This window comes from Hyperolius riggenbachi, chromosome 9 (assembly GCF_040937935.1).
Source record: "Hyperolius riggenbachi isolate aHypRig1 chromosome 9, aHypRig1.pri, whole genome shotgun sequence".
Taxonomy (NCBI): Eukaryota; Metazoa; Chordata; class Amphibia; order Anura; family Hyperoliidae; genus Hyperolius; species Hyperolius riggenbachi.
In genome coordinates this window covers 369,239-393,356 of record NC_090654.1, presented here as the reverse complement: position 1 = coordinate 393,356, position 24,118 = coordinate 369,239, and the positions used below count along the sequence as shown (strand labels likewise).

General features: G+C 49.6%; 1 protein-coding gene across 2 annotated transcripts in view; it reads left to right on the top strand.

Annotated features, from left to right (window-relative positions):
* Window positions 1–24,118, top strand: part of DDR2 (discoidin domain receptor tyrosine kinase 2) — a 549,319-nt gene that overhangs the window by 369,210 nt on the left and 155,991 nt on the right. The window lies entirely within an intron of this gene.

Here is a 24,118-nt window from a genome sequence, read left to right as displayed (position 1 = left end):
CGCCTCACACACTCTAAAACAGGCTATGCATGCATTGATTTTCCCCAGTAGGTTCAGATTAAATCTGCAGAAAAATGATAGTGCTACTAGACACATCAATAGTAATTTCAATAGATTTGTGGTACAAATTGATAGAGAAATCACAGACCATAGCATTGTACTGTATTAAATGGGCAATGCTGCAGCTTGACAGATTTTCAATAGATTTCATGGTGGGGTTCAGATCAGAGAGGCACTGATCTGTTTGCCACATTGGGAGGCAGTCTGTGTATGGCCTCCTTGAAGGAGCTTAGTCTCAAAGTGATCCCTAGAATACCCAAGCAGCTCAGGGTGACCCAAAACTACTAGAAAAGTATAGGGGACTGAAAGAGACAAAAAGCTCTCCTACTAAAAAACAATGCTCAGTGTGGTTTGCCTTCTTAAAACAGAAGGTGCTTGCGATAATTCAGCTTTAAGTGAGTGATTGAGGTCTTCCACAAGGCATCACTACTCAATATGCAAATGATCTCTTTATGTCCCTGAAGCCGGGCTTCCACCCAGAACCACTGGTGTATTGAGAGACTATAGCTTTAGTAGGAGGACTTTTCTGTCTCTTTTATCCCCCTATACTTTCCTAGTAGTTTTGAGTCACTCCAAGCTGCTTGGTTACTCTGTTTTACTGGTCCAAGCCCTATCCCATGCAGCCGTATAAATCCCTGCCATGCACTGAGGATAACCACAGTCCAAAACAGGCTGTCTGCATGTGGGGTTGGTATGGCTCTGTAAGTTTTAACCTTCCTGGCGGTTGATTTTGTTTGTGCCAAATTGGCAGAAATCTGTTTTTTTTTAATTTATTTTTTTGTTTCATGTAAAGCTACCAGAGTGGTAGCTACAGGAAACACCACTAGAGGGCGCATGTGTCCCTCTAGTGCGATCATCGCCGGCATCTATAGCAAACAGGGGAACGCGTATATAACGCGATCCCCTGTTTGGCTTCTCCTCTCGCCATGGCGACGATCGGAATGACGTCATGGATGTCAGCCGAGATCCTGACATCAGGAGCCTCAGATCCAGCCCATAGCGCTGCCCGGAACTCATTGGTCCGGGCAGCGCAGGCCTCTGATGGGGGGGGCCCTCTTCTGCCGCTGCGTGTGGGTGATCACCGCAGAGCGGCGGCGATCAAGCTGTGCGCGCGGCTAGCAAAGTGCTAGCTGCGCGCACAGCACTTTAAATGGGGCAAATCGCCCCACTAGGGGCTGAGATATCTTCCTGCGCGGCATAGCCCGAGCTCAGCTCGGGCTTACCGCCAGGAAGGTTAAAAGCTATAGGCTCCCCATACACAAGTGGTTCTGGATGCTAGCCTGACTTCAGGGGCATAATGAGATATTTTGCATATTCAGCAGTGGTGCATTGTAAAAGACCTCAAAAACTCACTTAAAGCTGAATGATCACAAATGCCTTCTGTTTCAAAAAGGCAAACTACTTTAAGTTTAGACTCTTACTAATTTTAGCAATAGTAGTTTGGTCTGAATGGAGCTGGGGAGTCTGTATTTGCAGTTTTCTGGTCATCCACTTTTAAAATCAATTCTCTAAGAAGCCTATTGGTTGCGACACTCTAGCCCCTTGGATAGCGTAATCCACCCATTCTAAACTCTAGTGGTACTCTAGCCCCTCGGATAGCTTAATCCGCCCATTCTGAACTCTAGAGGCACTCTAGCCCCTCGGATAGCTTAATCCACCCATTCTGAACTCTAGAGGCACTCTATCCCCTCGGATAGCTTAATCCACCCATTCTGAACTCTAGAGGCACTCTAACCCCTCGGATAGCTTAATCCGCCCATTCTGAACTCTAGAGGCACTCTAGCCCCGCGTATAGCTTAATCCTCCCATTCTGAACACTAGAGGCACTCTAGCCCCTCGGATAGCTTAATCCACCCACTCTGAACTCTAGAGGCACCCTAGCCCCTTGGATAGCTTAATCCGCCCATTCTGAACTCTAGAGGCACTCTAACCCCTCGGATAGCTTAATCCACCCATTCTGAACTCTAGTGGCACTCTAGCCCCTCGGATAGCTTAATCCACTCATTCTGAACTCTAGAGGCACTCTAACCCCTCGGATAGCTTAATCCTCCCATTCTGAACACTAGAGGCACTCTAGCCCCTTGGATAGCTTAATCCACTCATTCTGAACTCTAGAGGCACTCTAACCCCTTGGATAGCTTAATCCTCCCATTCTGAACACTAGAGGCACTCTAGCCCCCCGGATAGCTTAATCCACCCATTCTGAACACTAGAGGCACTCTAGCCGCTCAGATAGCTTAATCCACCCATTCTGAAATCTAGAGGCACTCTAACCCCTCGGATAGCTTAATCCGCCCATTCTGAACTCTAGAGGCACTCTAGCCCCTCGTATAGCTTAATCCTCCCATTCTGAACACTAGAGGCACTCTAGCCCCTCGGATAGCTTAATCCACCCACTCTGAACTCTAGAGGCACCCTAGCCCCTTGGATAGCTTAATCCGCCCATTCTGAACTCTAGAGGCACTCTAACCCCTCGGATAGCTTAATCCACCCATTCTGAACTCTAGAGGCACTCTAGCCCCTCGGATAGCTTAATCCACTCATTCTGAACTCTAGAGGCACTCTAACCCCTCGGATAGCTTAATCCTCCCATTCTGAACACTAGAGGCACTCTAGCCCCTTGGATAGCTTAATCCACTCATTCTGAACTCTAGAGGCACTCTAACCCCTTGGATAGCTTAATCCTCCCATTCTGAACACTAGAGGCACTCTAGCCCCCCGGATAGCTTAATCCACCCATTCTCAACTCTAGAGGCACTCTAGCCCCTCGGATAGCTTAATCCACCCATTCTGAAATCTAGAGGCACTCTAACCCCTCGGATAGCTTAATCCGCCCATTCTGAACTCTAGTGGCACTCTGGCCCCTCGGAATCGGATAGCTTAATCCACCCATTCTGAACACTAGAGGCACTCTAGCCCCTTGGATAGCTTAATCCACCCATTCTGAACTCTAGAGGCACTCTAGCCCCTCAGATATCTTCATCAGCCCATTCTGAACTCTAGAGGCACTCTAGCCTCTCAGATAGCTTAATCTGCCCATTCTGAACTTTAGTGGCACTCTAGCCTTTCAGATAACTTGATCCGCCCATTCTGAACTCTAGAGGCACTCTAGCCCCTCAGATAGCTTAATCCGCCCATTCTGAACTCTAGTGGTACTCTAGCCCCTCGGATAGCTTAATCCACCCATTCTGAACTCTACAGGCACTCTAGCCCTTCGGATAGCTTAATCCACCCATTCTGAACTCTAGAGGCACTCTAGCCCCTCGGATAGCTTAATACACCCATTCTGAACACTAGAGGCACTCTAGCCCCTCGGATAGCTTAATCTGCCCATTCTAAACTCTAGTGGTACTCTAGCCCCTCGGATATCTTAATCCGCCTATTCTGAACTCTAGTGGCACTCTAGCCCCTCAGATATCTTAATCCGCCCATTCTGAACTCTAGAGGCACTCTAGCCCCTCGGATATCTTAATCCGCCTATTCTGAACTCTAGTGGCACTCTAGCCCCTCAGATATCTTAATCCGCCTATTCTGAACTCTAGTGGCACTCTAGCCCCTCGGATAGCTTAATCCACTCATTCTGAACTCTAGCGGCACTCTAGCCCCTTGGATAGCTTCATCCGCCCATTCTGAACACTAGAGGCACTCTAGCCCCTCGGATACCCTAATCCACCCATTCTGAATTCTAATGGAACTCTAGCCCCTCAGATAGCTTAATCCACCCATTCTGAACACTAGAGGCACTCTAGCCCCTCGGATAGCTTAATCCACCCATTCTGAACACTAGAGGAACTCTAGCCCCTCGGAAAGCTAAATCCGCCCATTTTGAACATTAGAGGCACCCTAGCCCCTCGGGTAGCTTAATCCACCCATTCTGAACTCTAGTGGCACTCTAGCCCCTCGGATAGCTTAATCCGCCCATTCTGAACACTAGAGGCACTCTAGCCCCTCGGATAGCTTAATCTGCCCATTCTGAACTCTAGTGGCACTCTAGCCCTTCGGATAGCTCAATCCACCCTTTCTGAACAGTAGAGGCACTCTAGCTCCTCGGATAGCTTAATCCGCCCATTCTGAACACTAGAGGCACTCTAACCCCTCGGATAGCTTAATCCGCCCATTCTGAACACTAGAGGCACTCTAGCCCCTCGGATATCTTAATCCACCCATTGGGAACACTAGAGGCACTCTAGCCCCTTGGATAGCTTAATCCGCCCATTCTGGACTCTACTGGCACTCTAGCCCCTCGGATAGCTTAATCCGCCCATTCTGAACACTAGAGGCACTCTAGCCCCTCAGATAGCTTAATCCACCCATTCTGAACACTAGAGGCACTCTATCCCCTCGGATAGCTTAATCCACCCATTCTGAACTCTAGAGGCACTCTAGCCCCTCAAATAGCTTAATCCACCCATTCTGAACTCTAGTGGCACTCTAGCCCCTCCGATAGCTTAATCCACCCATTCTGAACTCTAGTGGCACTCTAGCCCCTCGGATAGCCTAATCCGCCCATTCTGAACACTAGAGGCACTCTAGCCCCTCAGATAGCTTAATCCGCCCATTCTGAACACTAAGGGCACTCTAGCCCCTCGGATAGCTTTATCTGCCCATTCTGAACTCTAGAGACACTCTAGCCCCTCGGATAGCTTAACCTGCCCATTCTGAACACTAGAGGCACTCTAGCCCCTCAGATAGCTTAATCCGCCCATTCTGAACACTAGAGGCACTCTAGCCCCTCGGATAGCTTAATCCGCCCATTCTGAACTCTACTGGCACTCTAGCCCCTCGGATAGCCTAATCCACCCATTCTGACCACTAGAGGCACTCTAGCCCCTCAGATAGTTTAATCCGCCCATTCTGAACACTAGAGGCACTCTAGCCCCTCGGATAGCTTAATCTGCCCATTCTGAACACTAGAGACACTCTAGCCCCTCGGATAGCTTAATCCGCCCATTCTGAACACTAGAGGCACTCTAGCCCCTCAAATAGCTTAATCCACCCATTCTGAACTATAGTGGCACTCTAGCCCCTCGGATCCCTTAATCCACCCATTCTGAACTCTAGAGGCACTCTAGCACCTCGGATAGCTTAATCCGCCCATTCTGAACTCTACTGGCACTCTAGCCCCTTGAATAGCCTAATCCACCCATTCTGAACTCTAGAGGCACTCTAGCCCCTCAGATAGCTTAATCCGCCCATTCTGAACACTAGAGGCACTCTAACCCCTCGGATAGCTTAATCTGCCTATTCTGAACTCTAGTGGCACTCTAGCCCTTCGGATAGCTCAATCCACCCTTTCTGAACACTAGAGGCACTCTAGCCCCTCGGATAGCTTAATCCGCCCATTCTGAACACTAGAGGCACTCTAACCCCTCGGATAGCTTAATCCGCCCATTCTGAACACTAGAGGCACTCTAGCCCCTCGGATATCTTAATCCACCCATTGGGAACACTAGAGGCACTCTAGCCCCTTGGATAGCTTAATCCGCCCATTCTGGACTCTACTGGCACTCTAGCCCCTCGTATAGCTTAATCCGCCCATTCTGAACACTAGAGGCACTCTAGCCCCTCGGATAGCTTAATCCACCCATTCTGAACACTAGAGGCACTCTATCTCCTCGGATAGCTTAATCCACCCATTCTGAACTCTAGAGGCACTCTAGCCCCTCAAATAGCTTAATCCACCCATTCTGAACTCTAGTGGCACTCTAGCCCCTCCGATAGCTTAATCCACCCATTCTGAACTCTAGTGGCACTCTTGCCCCTTGGATAGCCTAATCCGCCCATTCTGAACACTAGAGGCACTCTAGCCCCTCAGATAGCTTAATCCGCCCATTCTGAACACTAAGGGCACTCTAGCCCCTCGGATAGCTTTATCTGCCCATTCTGAACTCTAGAGACACTCTAGCCCCTCGGATAGCTTAACCTGCCCATTCTGAACACTAGAGGCACTCTAGCCCCTCAGATAGCTTAATCCGCCCATTCTGAACACTAGAGGCACTCTAGCCCCTCGGATAGCTTAATCCGCCCATTCTGAACTCTACTGGCACTCTAGCCCCTCGGATAGCCTAATCCACCCATTCTGAACACTAGAGGCACTCTAGCCCCTCAGATAGTTTAATCCGCCCATTCTGAACACTAGAGGCACTCTAGCCCCTCGGATAGCTTAATCTGCCCATTCTGAACACTAGAGACACTCTAGCCCCTCGGATAGCTTAATCCGCCCATTCTGAACACTAGAGGCACTCTAGCCCCTCAAATAGCTTAATCCACCCATTCTGAACTATAGTGGCACTCTAGCCCCTCGGATCCCTTAATCCACCCATTCTGAACTCTAGAGGCACTCTAGCACCTCGGATAGCTTAATCCGCCCATTCTGAACTCTACTGGCACTCTAGCCCCTTGAATAGCCTAATCCACCCATTCTGAACTCTAGAGGCACTCTAGCCCCTCAGATAGCTTAATCCGCCCATTCTGAACACTAGAGGCACTCTAGCCCCTCGGATAGCTTAATCTGCCCATTCTGAACACTAGAGGCACTCTAGCCCCTCGGATAGCTTAATCCGCCTATTCTGAACTCTAGTGGCACTCTAGCCACTAACCCTAACCCTACCTCTAGAGGCACTCTAGCCCCTCAGATAGCTTAATCCGCCTATTCTGAACTCTAGTGGCACTCTAGCCCCTCGGATAGCTTAATCCGCCCATTCTGAACTCTACTGGCACTCTAGCCCCTCGGATAGCCTAATCCACCCATTCTGAACACTAGAGGCACTCTAGCCCCTCAGATAGCTTAATCCGCCCATTCTGAACACTAGAGGCACTCTAGCCCCTCGGATAGCTTAATCTGCCCATTCTGAACACTAGAGGCACTCTAGCCCCTCGGATAGCTTAATCCGCCTATTCTGAACTCTAGTGGCACTCTAGCCACTAACCCTAACCCTACCTCTAGAGGCAATCTAGCCCCTCAGATAGCTTAATCCGCCTATTCTGAACTCTAGTGGCACTCTAGCCACTAACCCTAACCCTAACTCTAGAGGCACTCTAGCCCCTCGGATAGCTTAATCTGCCCATGATGAACTCTAGTGGCACTCTAGCCCCTCGGATAGCTTAATCCGCCCATACTGAACATTAGAGGCACTCTAGCCCCTCGGATAGCTTAATCCGCCCATTTTTAACTCTAGTGGCACTCTAGCCCCTCGGTCAGCTTTATCCACCCATTATGAAAACTAGAGGCACTCTAGCCCCCTCGGATTAGTTAATCCGACCATTCTGAACTCTAGAGGCACTCTAGCCCCTTGGATATTTTAATCCGCCCATTCTGAACTCTAGTGGCACTCTAGCCCTTCGGATAGCTTAATCCACCCATTCTGAACTCTAGTGGTACTCTAGCCCCTCGGATATCTTAATCCACCCATTCTGAACTCTAGAGGCACTCTAGCCCCTCGGATAGCTTATTCCACCCATTCTGAACTCTAGTGGCACTCTAGCCCCTTGGATATCTTAATCCGCCCATTCTGAACTCTAGTGGCACTCTAGCCCCTCGGATATCTTAATCCGCCCATTCTGAACTCTAGTGGCACTCTAGCCCCTCGGATAGCTTAATCTACCCATTCTGAACTCTAGAGGCAGTCTAGCCCCTCGGATAGCTTAATCCACTCATTATAAACTCTAGTGGTACTCTAGCCCCTCGGATAGCTTAATCCGCCCATTCTGAACACTAGAGGTCTAGATCACTTTGGATGGCTGAGATTTAAACTGGATTAAAATTGGACTTGGACTGAAAATGCCTAGCCTGCTAGGAGCTGACCTCAAACTTTGAAATTCTTCAACTTTCTTCAACCCTCAGCTCCTGATCCTTCTGTAAGTAACGGAAATGGCAAAAAACACCTTGTGAGCTTTCTATGTTATATGACTATCCTATTTCTACATTTATTCCAAACTTTTTTAAATTTAAACAAGGAACTGTCTTAATTTGTTTTAATCTGGAGCATCTCCTTTTTTTTCTGAGAAGTATAGCTTGCAAAAGACCCCTTCCCTTTGATCTCAGCAGGGTGTCTATCAGCTGTCCAAATGCCACCATTAAAATACTCAGCTGAGATGCTTATCTATATTGCAACCTCTGTTCCCAAGAAACTCTTACAAATAGATTCTGCTTTGATTACCCCTCTAAAATCCTTTGGGATTCTCAAGAAAACAAGGCGGGGGAAGAGGGGGGGACGTGCAGGCACCCATAAATCAAAGCCAAAGCAATCATCACATATCTATAAATCAGCTGTATCAGTAAAGTACCCAGATAACAGAGATAGCTGCCACACTCCTGATTACAACCCCCAGCCAGGAGCTAGGAACACAGGCCTCAAAGTTAAGGCAAACAACATTAAGGGCTCTTTTCCACTATGAAATGCGATCGCGATTGCGATCGCGATTCCGATCGCGATCGCAATCGCGTTTCAATTTCCACCATGCGATTGCGATTGCGATTGAGCTACTATGTTCATTATAGTCCAGCTCAATCGCATACAAAACGCGGCAGGACGACGATTGTGCTTTGACCAAAATCGCATCGCAATCGGATCGCACTAATGGAAATTGCTGCTGCAGTTTCCATTAGTTTAATGTACCTTGCGATTTGCGATCAGAAGCAAATCGCAAATCACAGGCTAGTGGAAAAAGGCCCTAAAGCAGTACTCTGCAATGCCAGGTCCATAAACAACAAAACAGCAGTTATTCATGATCTAATAGAGGCTTCAGATCTAGCTTTAATTACAGAGACATGGTTGGATCAGAACTCAGGACCCACTCTCGCGGCTGTGGTACCAGACAATTACTCAGTTTTACACTGTGAAAGGCAAAACCGCAAGGGCGGAGGATTAGCTCTGTGCTTCAAATCCAGTTTGAATATTAAACCCCTTGCTGTAGCCCCCACCCACTCTTTTGAATGTCTAGCAGCCCAGCTCTCAGCTGGAAAAAAAATAAACATACTGCTTGTCTACCGACCCCCTGACGCTGGCTCAGCTTTTCTCAAGGAAATAGCAGAACTTGTATCTTGCATAACACTGAAACACCCTAGGTGGATAATTCTTGGAGACTTTAACGCACGGGTCGATACACACTCTTCCCAATTTGGAACTAAGCTACTTCTCTCCATGAATGAACTGGGCTTCTCTCAAGCCGTCAACCGTCAACCTCCCTACCCACAAAAAAGGACACACTTTGGACCTCATTTTCCATTCAGAACTCCTAATATCCAATGTGGAAATTGATCCAGTAGTTTGGTCAGACCACCACACTGTCCACTTCTCCTTTACAGCACCGGCTACAAAACACCAAGTGAAAGAACTAATAAAATATCATTCCTTGAAAGGTTTGACACCCCAACACCTTCAGAACAGCCTCAATCTAGGTGGACTGACAGATCACAACTTCGGCCTTGAATCCATGGTCCTTAAATATAACCACGATGTCTCAGCCGCTTTTGACGCCATAGCTCCTTTAAAGGGAAGGTTCAGGGACTATCTAAAAAAAATAAAAATCCATTTCCACTTACCTGGGGCTTCCTCCAGCCCGTGGCAGGCAGGAGGTGCCCTCGGCGCCGCTCCGCAGGCTCCCGGTGGTCTCCGGTGGCCGACCCGACCTGGCCAGGCCGGCGGCCAGGTCGGGCCTCTTCTGCGCTCCATGGTGCATTCCACGCCGGCGCTCTGACGTCATCGGACGTCCTCCGGGTTGTACTGCGCAGGCTCAGAACTACTGAGCCTGCGCAGTACAGCCCGGAGGACGTCCGATGACGTCAGCGCGCCGGCGTGGAAAGCACCATGGAGCGCAGAAGAGGCCCGACCTGGCCGCCGGCCTGGCCAGGTCGGGTCGGCCACCGGAGACCACCGGGAGCCTGCGGAGCGGCGCCGAGGGCACCTCCTGCCTGCCACGGGCTGGAGGAAGCCCCAGGTAAGTGGAAATGGATTTTTATTTTTTTTAGATAGTCCCTGAACCTTCCCTTTAAAGATTAAACGTTCCACACCATTACATCATGCTCGCTGGTTTGACAACTCTATAAAGGAACCAGTGGCGGCGCCACACTGGGGCTTACCCAGGCTTCAGCCCCAGCTGGCGACTCATCAGCCCCTGCTAAAGCCCCCCCTCACCGTGTCAAGTTGCTTCGCACAAGGAGGAGGAGGACTGTCTGGACTGGAGCCTGGGAGGAGGGCCTGGCGCTGACTGTCAGTATGACCACCAGCGATCAGTCACTGCCCTCGACCCGGGTCACATGCTGGCTGGCAGCCACGCAGAGCAGCCCGCAAGGGTACGCGTTGGTGCTGTATTTGGTCACGTGACAACGTTCGGCGTCACGTGACGCGCAGTGCGCTCACCTCGCCTGGCCCTCCCACCCAGACAGCTTCAGCAACTTGCCGCCGATGGCCGAACACAGTCGGCATCACTTAGCTGGACTGGCTGCCAGCCAGAGCCAGCGCTCACACCCACCCAGCACAGGACAGGAAATGTCCGAGCCACTCGGGAGTCGGACTGGAGCCGAGTCAGAGCTCAGCAGCAGTAGGAGGAACTCCGAGGAAGACTAAAGGCAGCTCAGCTGCTCAAGGTGGGTGTCCAGCCAGCCAATTGCCCAATTTTTTTTTTGCACCACCCAGGCCTGAGGTGCCCCCTGAGCTGAGCCCAGCCCGGCACCACCATCCACCAGGTCTGCCTGAGCTGCCCTGGGGGACCCCCAGCCCACCACCACAAGCCAGACCTGAGCTGCCCTAGGGCCCCTACCCCACCACCACCACCATCCAGGCCTGAGCTGCCCTGGGGGGGCCCCCAGCCCACCACCACCAACCAGGCCTGAGCTGCCCTAGGGCCCCTACCCCACCACCACCACCATCCAGGCCTGAGCTGCCCTGGGGCCCCCAGCTCACCACCACCAACCAGGCCTGAGCTGCCTTGGGGGACCCCCAGCCTATCACCACCAGCCTGGCCTGAGCTGCCCTAGGGCCCCTACCTAACCACCATTCAGGCCTGAGCTGCCCTGGGGCCCCCAGCCTACCACCGCACCAGCCAGGCCTGAGCTGCCCTGGGGCCCCCAGCCCACCGCCACTAGCCAGGCCTGAACTGCCCTAGGGCCCCCAGCCCACCGCCACTAGCCAGGCCTGAGCTGCCCTGGGGCCCCCAGCCCACCACCACTAGCCAGGCCTGAGCTGCCCTGGGGCCCCCAGCCCACCACCACCAGCCAGGCCTGAGCTGCCCTGGGGCCCCCAGCCCACCACCAGCCTGACTACATATACTGGGGACAGTTATACACCTGGCTACCTATGCTGGGGACACTGGCTGTCTGTCATTATGTGCATTTACTGGTGAAAAGTTGTCTCTTATGTGCATTTACTGGGGAAATGCTGTCTGTCATTATGTGCATTAACTGGTGAAAAGTTGTCTCTTATGTGCATTTACTGGGGAAATGCAGTCTGTCATTACATGCATTAACTGGTGAAAAGTTGTCTCTTATGTGCATTTACTGAGGAAATGCTGTCTGTCATTATATGCATTTACTGGTGAAAAGTTGTCTCTTATGTGCATTTACTGCGGAAATGCAGTCTGTCATTATGTGCATTAACTGGTGAAAAGCTGACTCTTATGTGCATTTACTGGTGAAAGGCTATCTGTCATTGTGTGCGTTTACTTCATTTTTTTAATGTTACTACGTTAGCTGGTACAACTACATTACAGTTAGCTCCGCCTACATGACATCATGACCATGCCCAATTATTTGCCGCGCTGCGCGCGGCACAAATTAACACCCCCCCCCCCCCGCCAAGCCCGGCCTGCCAGCCTTTGTGCCCCTTTGAGCCCCCCCAAAAATCTGAAGCTGGAGCCGCCACTAAAGAAACAGGGACGCAGGCTGGAACGAAGGTGGCGCAAACATCAGTCTCCTGATGACAAACTTTCCCTAACGATGATTAACAAAAAGAAGTCCTTATTCCTGTCTCACGAAATTGCAAATGCAGCCAACAGACCTGCCCAACTCTTCCGCACGGTTGACAGTCTCTGCAATCCATCTTGCAGGAAATCCAGCATCAGACCTTCACAGGAACTGTGCGAGAAATTTGCCCACTTCTTCTCAGACAAAGTCTCCTCCATACGATCTGCCATTCAATTCACAGCCCCAGAAACCCATGCAGAGCCATATAACAGGTGCAAAAATAGCCTACCACCATGGTCTGATTTTAAGGTAATCACTGAAAAAGACATCTTGGATTTCCTCTCAAACCTTCGCCAGACTACCTGCGATCTGGACCCTGGCCCCACTAAGTTCATGTTGAAATGCCCTGAACTATTTACACCGGCATTCCACAAAATAGTCAACGGCTCCTTACAAGAAGGGTGGTTTCCCTCTACTCTGAAAGAAGCAATCGTCAGGCCTCTACTCAAGAAACCATCCTTATACCCAGATGCTCTAAACAGCTACAGACCTGTCTCAAACCTCCCCTTTCTGGGAAAAGTTATTGAAAAGGCTGTCTACCTCCAACTTGAAGCCAGGCTCTCCAGAAACAACATCCTTGACCCTCTTCAATCTGGTTTCAGGAAATATCACAGCTGTGAAACAGCCCTCACCCAGATTTGCAATGATCTGCTCATTGCAAGAGACAAGGGTCAATGTTCCATCCTGATTTTGCTCGACCTCTCAGCGGCTTTTGACACAGTCGATCATGTAATCTTGCTCAACAGGCTACAAGAGTGCTGTGGCATAAATGGCATTGTTCTCCGGTAGTTCAACTCCTTCCTGGCTGGCAGAACACAAAGGGTAGCCTTAGGGCCCTTCCTCTCCAACCCTGTACCACTAAAATACGGTGTACCTCAGGGCGCAATATTATCCCCTTTACTGTTCACCATATACATGCTGCCACTTGGAGAAATCATACAAAAACATGGCCTGACATATCATTGCTATGCTGATGACACCCAGCTATATTTGTCATTCAAACCTGACGTCACAGACCCTACTCCACAAATAAACGCATGCTTAGCTGAGCTTGAGGAGTGGATGAATAATAATTGGCTAAAACTTAATGCTGACAAAACTGAGGTTCTTGTTATCGAGGGCCAGGGCTGAACAGCAAAGCAGCTCCAGTCTCAACCAACACCGCTAAGGATAGGGAGCTCAGACCTGAACAACTCAGACTGTGTGCGCAGCCTGGGAGTACTGATTGATGGGAAATTAAACTTCAGGAATCAAATCTCAGCTGTTGTGAAACATTCCTTCTTTCACCTAAGGAATATTGCAAGGATTAAACACCTAATTCCTTCAGAGGATCTTCCAACCCTAGTTCATGCCTTCGTCACATCAAGGTTAGACTACTGCAACGTCCTCTGCACAGGCCTGCATAAGAAAGACTTACGCCGCCTGCAATTAGTACAGAATGCCGCCGCAAGGCTGTTAACGAGCCAACCCCGCCATTGCCACATAACACCAACCCTGAGCTCACTCCACTGGCTACCGATAAAATGGAGAATTCTGTTTAAGATTGGCTTACTGACATTCAAATCCTTGCACAATCTGGGCCCTGGATACCTGAAGGACTTGTTGCAACTACATCACACCCCCCACAATCTTAGATCAAAAGGACGTAACACCTTGGTCACCCCCAGAGTCCACCTCAAAACCTTTGGAGACAGAGCCTTATGTCATGCTGCCCCTACACTTTGGAACTCCCTGCCACACCCAATCAGGACAGCCCCATCCCTGGAAACATTTAAGTCTAAACTGAAAACCTACCTTTTCAGTCTGGCATTCATGAACATCTGACTATCTCCTCTGTAACACAACCCAGCCTGAAACCCTGTATTAATCTGAGACACAGCTATGCGCTTTGAGCCCTATGGGAGAAAAGCACTTTACAAATGTTATTGTATTGTATTGTATAGAGGCACTCTAGCCCCTCGGATAGCTTAATCCACCCATTCTGAACTCTAGTGGCACTCTAGCCCCTCAGATAGCTTAATCCGCCCATTATGAACTCTAGAGGCAGTCTAGCCCCTCGGATAGCTTAATCCACCCATTATAAACTCTAGAGGCACTCTAACCCCTCGGATAGCTTAATCCGCCCATTCTGATCACTAGAGGCAGTCTAGCCCCTCGGATAGCTTAATCTGCCCATTCTGAACTCTAGAGGCACTCTAGCCCCTCGGATAGCTTAACTTGCCCATTCTGAACTCTAGTGGCACTCTAACCCCTCAGATAGCTTAATCCACCCATTCTGAACTCTAGAGGCACTCTAGCCCCTCGGATAGCTTCATCCGCCCATTATGAACTCTAGTGGCACTCTAGCCCCTCGGATAGCTGAATCTGCCCATTATGAACTCTAGTGGCACTCTAGCCCCTCGGATAGCTTAATCTGCCCATTATGAACTCTAGTGGCACTCTAGCTCCTCGGACAGCTTAATCCGCCCATTCTGAACTCTAGAGGCACTCTAGCTAGTGATGGGCTGAACCTTCGATCTTTCCGCGGAAGGTTCGGTTCACGAAAAAGTTCATGAACCGCAATAGACTTCAATGGGGAGGCGAAGTTTGAAAAATAGAAAAAATTATGCTGGCCACAGAAGTGATGGAAAAGATGTTTCAAGGGGTCTAACACCTGGAGGGGGGCATGGCGGAGTTGGATACATGCCAAAAGTCCCGGGGAGAAATCTGGATGTGACGCAAAACAGCATTTTAAGGTCAGAAATCACATTGAATGCTAAATTGCAGGCCTAACGTGCTTTAAAACATCTTGCATGCATATACATCAATCAGGTAGTGTAATTAGAGTACTGCTTCACACTGACGCACCAAACTAACTGTGTAACGCACCGCAAGTTACCAGCTGTTTGTGTAGTGACGGCCATGCTGGACTACTGCGCAACATGGCGAGATTGCTCTTCCTCACTCAGTGATGTCAGGTAATGTGTGACTGCCTTCTCAACTTTCCATGGCATTGTTAAAAAGCTTACGTTTTGTTTTTAAATTACATTTTCTACTTGCTGTGTACTTGTTCAGTACCGCTACAATGAGAATCCTATGGAGGCGGGCAAGTCTGTCATTGTGACCTCGGGTAATAGGCGGGGAATGAGGGTTTGAATCCGGTGTGGAGCCCGAGCAACAGCTACCACTGCACATCCAAGGAGGGCAGCAGGCAGGCATGGACGCCCGCCCCGAGGTAGTGACCAAAAATAACAATACAGGAGGACTATCGAGGGCTTGCTGTATTTGAAATGAATGTACTTTAAATCCTTTAACGAGAACCAGTTATGGCGGGCAAAGATGACACCACATTCCTTTCACGAGAATCATATGGAGGCGGGCAAGTCTGCCATTTGTGACCACGGGTAATGGCCGGGGAATGAGGGTTTGAATCCGGTGTGGAGCCTGAGCAACGGCTACCACTACACATCCAAGGAGGGCAGCAGGCAGGCATGCATGCCCGCCCAGAGGTAGTGACCAAAAATAACAATACAGGAGGAGGACTTTCAAGGCCCTACTGTGTATTTGAAATTAATGTACTTTAAATCCTTTAACGAGAACCAGTTATGGCGGGCAAAGATGACACCACATTCCTTTCACGAGAATCATATGGAGGCGGGCAAGTCTGTCATTTGTGACCCCGGGTAATGGCCGGGGAATGAGGGATGTAATCCGGTGTGGAGCCTGAGCAACGGCTACCACTACACACCCAAGGAGGGCAGCAGGCAGGCATGGACGCCCGCCCCGAGGCAGTGACCAAAAATAACAATACAGGAGGACTATTGAGGGCTTGCTGTATTTGAAATGAATGTACTTTAAATCCTTTAACGAGAACCAGTTATGGCGGGCAAAGATGACACCACATTCCTTTCACGAGAATCATATGGAGGCGGGCAAGTCTGCCATTTGTGACCACGGGTAATGGCCGGGGAATGAGGGTTTGAATCCGGTGTGGAGCCTGAGCAACGGCTACCACTACACATCCAAGGAGGGCAGCAGGCAGGCATGCATGCCCGCCCGGAGGTAGTGACCAAAAATAACAATACAGGAGGAGGACTTTCAAGGCCCTACTGTGTATTTGAAATTAATGTACTTTAAATCCTTTAACGAGAACCAGTTATGGCGGGCAAAGATGACACCACATTCCTTTCACGAGAATCATATGGAGGCGGGCAAGTCTGTCATTTGTGACCCCGGGTAATGGCCGGGGAATGAGGGATGTAATCCGGTGTGGAGCCTGAGCAACGGCTACCACTACACACCCAAGGAGGGCAGCAGGCAGGCATGCACGCCCGCCCTAAGGTAGTGACCAAAAATAACAATACAGGACTCAGGAGGACTTTTGAGGCCCTAATTGTAATGAATCAACTTTAAATCCTTTAACAGGAATCCGTTATGGAGGGCAAGTCTGCCATTGTCACTACAGGTAATGGGCGGGGAATGAAGGTTGGATTCCGGCCCGAAGTGGGAGCCTGCTGAGACCCATGCTGTAGCTGCCCTGACCGTGTTTTGCAGACCAGGCATCTGTGGTCAGATGGACCCTCGACCCAGCAGAAGACAAACCAAGTCGAAAGCATTTGCCGAGAATGTTTTACGGAGGGCAAGTTTTTGCCATTTTTTTAAATTGTTTGAAACTGTAGATGGTTGTATTTTTAAATTGTTTGAAACTGTAGATGGTTGTATTTTTAAATTGTTTGAAACTGTAGATGATTGTATTTTTCCTTTGTTTGAAACTGTAGATGGTAGTATTGCGTTCCGGAGTTGGAGCTTGAGCAACGGCTACCACCACACATCCAGGCAAGGAGGGCAGCAGGCAGGCATGCACGCCCGCCCCGAGGTAGTGACCAAAAATAACAATACAGGACTCAGGAGGACCTTTTGAGGCCCTAATTGTAATGAATCAACTTTAAATCCTTTAACAGGAATCCGTTATGGAGAGCAAGTCTGATGGTGCCTTCACCAGGTTGGTCTCCGGCGAGAATCTGTTATGGAGGTCAAGTCTGCCATTGTGACCACTGACCATGGCTAATGGCGGGAGAACCCTTCCTGGTGTGATTCCAGTCCGGAGTTGTAGCCTAACAAACGGCTCCCAACACACATCCAGGCAAGGAGGGCAGCAGGCAGGCATGCCCGCCCTGAGGTAGTGACCAAAAATAACAATACAGGACTCAGGAGGACCTTTTGAGGCCCTAATTGTAATGAATCAACTTTAAATCCTTTAACGGGAATCCGTTATGGAAGGCAAATCTGCCATCCATTCAAGTGCAAGTTATGCACTGACTGCCAGGTATAATGTGCAGTCACAGATGCAGTGAAAGGTATGCAGTGACTGCAAACAGCCATTTGTGTAGTGATGGCCGTGCTGTACTGGTGCGCACCATGATGAGAGTGCAGGTGATGGTGGCTTTTCAGCCCATATGGTCGCCCGGCTGATGTAGCTGAATGACAGAACAGTGACTGTCCAGCTGATCAAATTTGGTCTGACCACAATGAAACAATGACCTTATTATCTTTGGTGTGCCACCCCCACCCGAGACACTCATATAGCCGGCGGTCTTTGCTTCAGTGTGATACACAAGCCCCTTCACCGCGCCAAGGTAATGATCACGAAGGGGGATGGGCAAATGTACATGCCTTTTGTTTTTTTGTTGCAGCCGCCTGCAGTTCAGCCAGAAAAATTAGGCAGGCATGTGCACGCCCCAGAAAAATTAGTATAGCGGCCACTGCTAGCAGCGGCCTTAAAAATTCTGGAATCCGGCTAGAGTCCTGGACCCTGGTGGTGGTGGCGGAAAAGGCAGTCAAGCGGCCTGCAGGCAGAGATGCTGTGTGTGGGGACTGACTTAGTCTTCGGTTGTGCAATAGCCCTCAGGGATCCATGCCTCATTCATTTTGATAAAGGTCAGGTACTGAACACTGTCATGACTTCTCTTTTCAGTGACAATGCCTCCAGCTGCACTGAAGGTCCTTTCTGACAGGACGCTTGCGGCAGGGCAAGAGAGAAGTTGTATGGCAAATTGGGACAGCTCTGGCCACAGGTCAAGCATGCGCAACCAGTAGAGCAAGGGTTCATCCTCGCTGCTCGCAGTCGCAGTGTGTGCATCCACACTTAAGGCCAGGTAGTCGGCTACCTGCCGGTCCAGGCGTTGGTGGAGGGTGGATCCCGAAGGGCTACTACAAGGCGTTGGACTAAAGAATGTCTGCATGTCCGACATCACCCCGAGATCGCCGGAGCGTCCTGTCCTTGCCTGCGTGGACTGGTGAGGAGGAGGAGGAGGAGGATTACTGCCAGTGGTACCTTTATTGCGTTGTACTGTCACATCACCCTTAAATGCATTGTAAAGCATCATTGACAGCTTGTTCTGCAAGTGCTGCATCCTTTCCGCCTTGTGTTGAGTTGGTAACAGGTCCGCCACTTTGTGCCTGTACTGAGGGTCTAGTAGCGTGGCCACCCAGTACAGGTCATTCCCCTTGAGTTTTTTGATACGGGGGTCCCTCAACAGGCTGGACAACATGAAAGAGGCCATCTGCACAAAGTCGGATCCAGACGTACTCTCCATCTCCTCTTGCTCTTCCACAGTGATGTCACGCAACTCCTCTTCCTCCCCCCAGCCACGAACAATACCATGGGAACATGGAGCAGCAGAAGCCCCCTGTGATGGCTGCTGCAGTTGTTCTTCTGCCGCCGCCTCTTCCTCCTCCACAGAAACACCTTCCTCATAATCGTCATCCGAGTCTGACTCCTCTCCTTCCCCACACGACTCCTCTTCTTCCTCCTCCACCCCCCTCTGTGGTGCCGCAGGTGTCGAGGAAACATGTGGTTCAGATGTAAATCTCTCCCACGAATCCTCCTGCCATAGCTGTTCCTGTTCCCACTCCTCCACAGCTTCATCCACCACTCTACGCACGGCACGCTCCAGGAAGTAAGCGTAGGGGATCAAGTCGCTAATGGTGCCTTCAGCGTGACTCCACATGTTGGTCACCTCTTTAAACGGCCGCATGGTCCTGCATGCATTTCGCATCAGTGTCCAGCTGTTGGGCCACAACATCCCCATCTTCCCAGATTGTGTCCTTCTACTGTAGTTGTACAGGTACTGGGTGACGGCTTTCTCCTGGTCTAGCAGGCGAGAGAACATCAGCAGGGTGGAATTCCAGCTATTTTCGGCTATAGCATATCAAGCGTCTCACCGGCAAGTTGTTTTTCCGCTGAATGTCCGCAAAGCGTGCCATGGCAATATAAGACCACCTGAAATGTCCACACAACTTCCTGGCCTGCTTCAGGACGTCCTCTAAGCCTGGGTACTTTGAGACAAATCTTTGCACGACCAGATTCAGCACATGTGCCATGCAGGGTACATGTGTCAGCTTTCCCAAATTCAAAGCGGAAAGGAGATTGCTGCCGTTGTCACACACCACGTTGCCGATCTCCAGCTGGTGCGGGGTCAGCCATTGCTCCACCTGTTTGTTAAGAGCAGCCAGGAGAGCTGCTCCAGTGTGACTCTCTGCTTTGAGGCAAGACATGTCTAGAATTGCGTGACACTGTCGTACCGGGAATGCAGCGTAGGCTCTGGGGAGATGGGGCTGTGTAGCTGGAGAGGAAGAGGAGATGGCAGCACCGCTAGAGTTCAACTGACACTCAGCCAAGGAGGAGGAGGAGGTTGACAGTGAAGAGGATGTAGCTGAAGGAGAAGAAGAGGAGGTGGCAGGAGGCCTGCCTGCAAGCCGTGGAGGTGTGACAAGTCGGTCTGCTGCGCAGCCACGTACTCCCTGCTTGCTGCCATCGGTCACCAGATTGACCCAATGGGCTGTGTACGTAATGTAACGGCCCTGCCCGTGCTTGGCAGACCAGGCAACCGTGGTCAGGTGGACCCTTGACCCAACGCTCTTCGCAATAGATGACACCACTTGCCTCTGAACTGCACGGTACAGTTTGGGTATGGCCTTTTGTGAAAAATAAGTGCGGCCTGGTATCTTCCACTGAGGTGTCCCAATGGCCACAAATTTACGGAAAGCCTCTGACTCCACCAGCTTGTATGGTAATAGCTGGTGAGCTAATAGTTCCGCCACACCAGCTGTCAGACGCCGGGCAAGAGGGTGACTGGCTGAAATTGGCTTCTTCCGCTCAAAGACGTCCTTCACGGACACCTGGCTACTGCTGTGGGCACAGGAGCAGGAACCGCTCAAGGGCAGAGGCAGTGTGAAGGGTGGCTGTGAAGGTTCAAGGGAGAAAGCGGATGAAGACAATGCACCTGAAGGAGGAAGAGGAGAAGGAGGGTGGCTTGTCTTTTGAGGGGTGCTGGTTTTCCTCAGGTGTTCTTCCCATAGCTGTTTGTGCCTTTTCTCCAGGTGCCTTCGTAAGGCACTTGTCCCTACATGAGTGTTGGCCTTTCCACGGCTCAATTTTTGGAGGCAGAGAGAACAGATGGCTTTGCTCCTATCTGAGGCACACACCATAAAATATTTCCAATCCGCTGAGCCCCCCTGGGGTGATGGCACTACGGTGGCATCAACAGCTGACCTTGAAGGGCATGTTGGCTGGCTGGCCATAGCTGGCGATACATGGCGCCGGACACTGCCCATAGCTGTTTCTGAGGACGAGCTCCCTCTGCTTCTATCATGGAGTTGTCTTTTCCTACTCCTCTCTGGCTCCCCCTCTGAACTGTCCCCCTGGTCATCTCCTCTATTGGGAACATACGTGACATCCGTATAATCGTCATCATAATCCTCCTGCCCAGCTTCGCTTTCCTCAGACAACTCCAGTGAGGTGAGTTCACTGAACACAACAGGTAGTTAGATGTAGTCAGCTGAGTTCACTCAACACAAAGGTAGTTATATATGCAATCAGCTGAGTTCACTGAACACAAAAGGTAGTTATATGCAGTGAGGTGAGTTCACTCAACCCAAAGGTAGTTATATATGCAGTGAGGTGAGTTCACTGAACACAAAATGTAGCTATGTGCAGTGAGGTGAGTTCACTCAATCCAAAGGTAGTTATATATGCAGTGAGGTGAGTTCACTGAACACAAAAGGTAGCTATGTGCAGTGAGGTGAGTTCACTGAACACAAAGGTAGTTATATATGCAGTGAGGTGAATTCACTGAACACAACAGGTAGTTAGATGCAGTCAGCTGAGTTCACTTAACACAAAGGTAGTTATATGCAGTGAGGTGAGTTCACTGAACCCAAAGGTAGTTATATATGCAGTGAGGTGAGTTCACTGAACACAAACGGTAGCTATGTGCAGTGAGGTGAGTTCACTGAACACAAAGGTAGTTATATATGCAGTGAGGTGAGTTCACTGAACACAACATGTAGTTAGATGCAGTCAGCTGAGTTCACTCAACACAAAGGTAGTTATATGCAGTGAGGTGAGTTCACTCAACAGAAAAGGTAGATCTGCAGTGAGGTGAGTTCACTCAACTTAAAAGGGAGTTATATGCAGTGAGGCAAGTTCACTCAACACAAAAGGTAGTTATGTGCAGCGAGGTGGGTTCACTCAACACAAACGTAGGTGTATGCAGTGATGAGGTGGGTTAACTAAACACAACAGGTACTAGTAGTAGGTAAATGCAGTACTGGGTGGGTAGTACAATGTGCAGCTCCCTGTCACACACACAGGTAGTCACTGAATGTGCTGCTGCTGGCAGTGGGACACACAGTATGAATTAGCAATGCTGTCTAAACAACACAAGTGTCAGTTTCAAACACAGAAAAAAAAAATCACATGAGCAGGATGAGCTCTGAAAAGAGCTTTTCTGGGGCGCTATTATAGCAATAAGATTCAGCTAGGAGCAAGCTAAGAAGGCAAGAGCCTGACTAATCTGTCCCTAGGAGAACAAATCTGCAGCAGTGTCCCTAGTCTGTCTCTAGCAGGCACAGGAGTGAGGCTAATGGCCGCCGGAGCCTGCCTTATATAAGGGGGGTGGGGCTCCAGGGCTTAGTATAGCCAGATTGGCTACAATGCGCCTGCTGACTGTGATTCAGAGGGTCAAAGTTGACCCTCATAGAGCATTATGGGGCGAATCGAACTTCCGGGAAAGTTCAAACACCCGAGGTTCGCCTGAAACCGTTCGCCGGCAAACCGTTCGGCCCACCTCTCACTCTAGCCCCTTGGATAGCTTAATCCGCCCATTATGAACTCTAGAGGCACTCTAGCTCCTTGGATAGCTTCATCCGCCCGTTCTGAACACTAGAGGCACTCTAGCCCCTCGGATAGCTTAATCCACCCATTCTGAACTCTAGTGGCACTCTAGCCCCTCGAATAGCCTAATCTGCCCAATCGGACAGTTTGCCGATCTGATGAAAGGGTGATGCTCAAGTCAATCAGGTAATGTGACCCGGAAATTCTCTATTACTAAAGAAAGAGACAAGGCTGTCCTTTATCTCTCTTCTTTTAATTCTGGCTATACAAAACAATGGCGATGTTAACATCTTGAGGCTGGTTTCAGAACACACCTTAATATTTGGGTCCACTCAGCTAACTCACTGGAGGTAGTACCAGTGCTGCTCGTAATGGAAAAATCTACGGTTACGGATCATTACGCGTAATTTTACGCTATTACGCATTACGCAATTACGGTTACGGCGTAGGAAATTATCTACGGTACATCACCGTAATTACGCGTAAACTTACGCAATTACGCGTAAGGATACCGTAATGAAGGCGCTTACACTACGATGTTACGCGTAGTGCCGTAATACCCATTAATGCGTATTTTTTGACGCATGCGGACGATATGTACGCAATAGCCGTCAATGTGACAGTTATTGCGTACATATCATTCGTATGCGTCAAAACGTACGCATATACTGAAGGGCGGGAGAAGATACTATTGGTTGCTTAGGATGTTGACTGATTGGCTACTCTTAGAAAATGGGAGATTTTACGTTAGTAATTACGCGTAAAATTACGCGTAAGTGTTCGTAAAATTACGCATGCCTAGCAATTACGGTAGACAGTGTAATTACGATACTACTTACGGTCTTACGCGTAAATAATTACGCGTAAGACCGTAAGTTACGCGTAACGCTTACGCGTAAATTTACATTGAATTACGATGCGTAATTACGCTCATGCGTAATTTCGGCCCAGCACTGGGTAGTACAGTAGAAAAAGTTTTTATCCTTGATGGTTACCCGTAACCTCCAAGTCTGTGAATGAGCGAGACCAGAGACGAGAAGCCCAATGGTGCAGTATTGTTAGACAAAGGGATGTAAGCAAACATGTATAAGTATTTTATAAAGGGTGGGATGCAAAACTTGCAACCACCGCCTGAGCCTGCGGGAATATAACCGTCCCCACTCCACAGTGTCCCAGGTCTGTAGGCACAGATGCTGGTCGGTCACTCTCCTGGATTAGTTGTGAGAACTAAAGGTCGTCATGACTATGAAAACCCCTATGGGGTATGGACTAGAGATGTTGCGAACGGTTCACCTGCGAACGGTTCCAGGCGAACTTTGGGGGTTCGCGTTCGCCTGCATCAGGCGAACTTTTGCGGAAGTTCGATTCGCCCCATAATGCTCTATTGAGCAAAACTTTGACCCTCCAAATCACTGTCAACAGACACATTATTGCCAAACACACTGGTCTCACTGCTGTAAGCCCTCCCACCCTCCCTCCTTCAAGCAAGGTCCTTATACCAGTTGACTCAGTTGTCTGCCTACACTAATTAGTTATGGGACATCTGCTACAGAGATTTTAATTAGCCTCTTGTGGGCCTCCTCCCACCTCCCACCTCCCTCTAGTGTTGGGCGAACACCTGGATGTTCGGGTTCGCGAACGTTCGCCGAACATGGCCGCGATGTTCGGGTGTTCGCGCCGAACTCCGAACATAATGGAAGTCAATGGGGACCCGAACTTTCGTGCTTTGTAAAGCTTCCTTACATGCTACATACCCCAAATTTGCAGGGTATGTGCACCTTGGGAGTGGGTACAAGAGGAAAAAAAATATTTGAAAAATAGCTTATAGTTTTTCAGAAAATTGATTGTAAAGTTTCAAAGGAAAAAATGTCTTTTAAATGCGGAAAATGTCATTTTTCTTTGCACAGGTAACATGCTTTTTGTCGCCATGCAGTCATAAA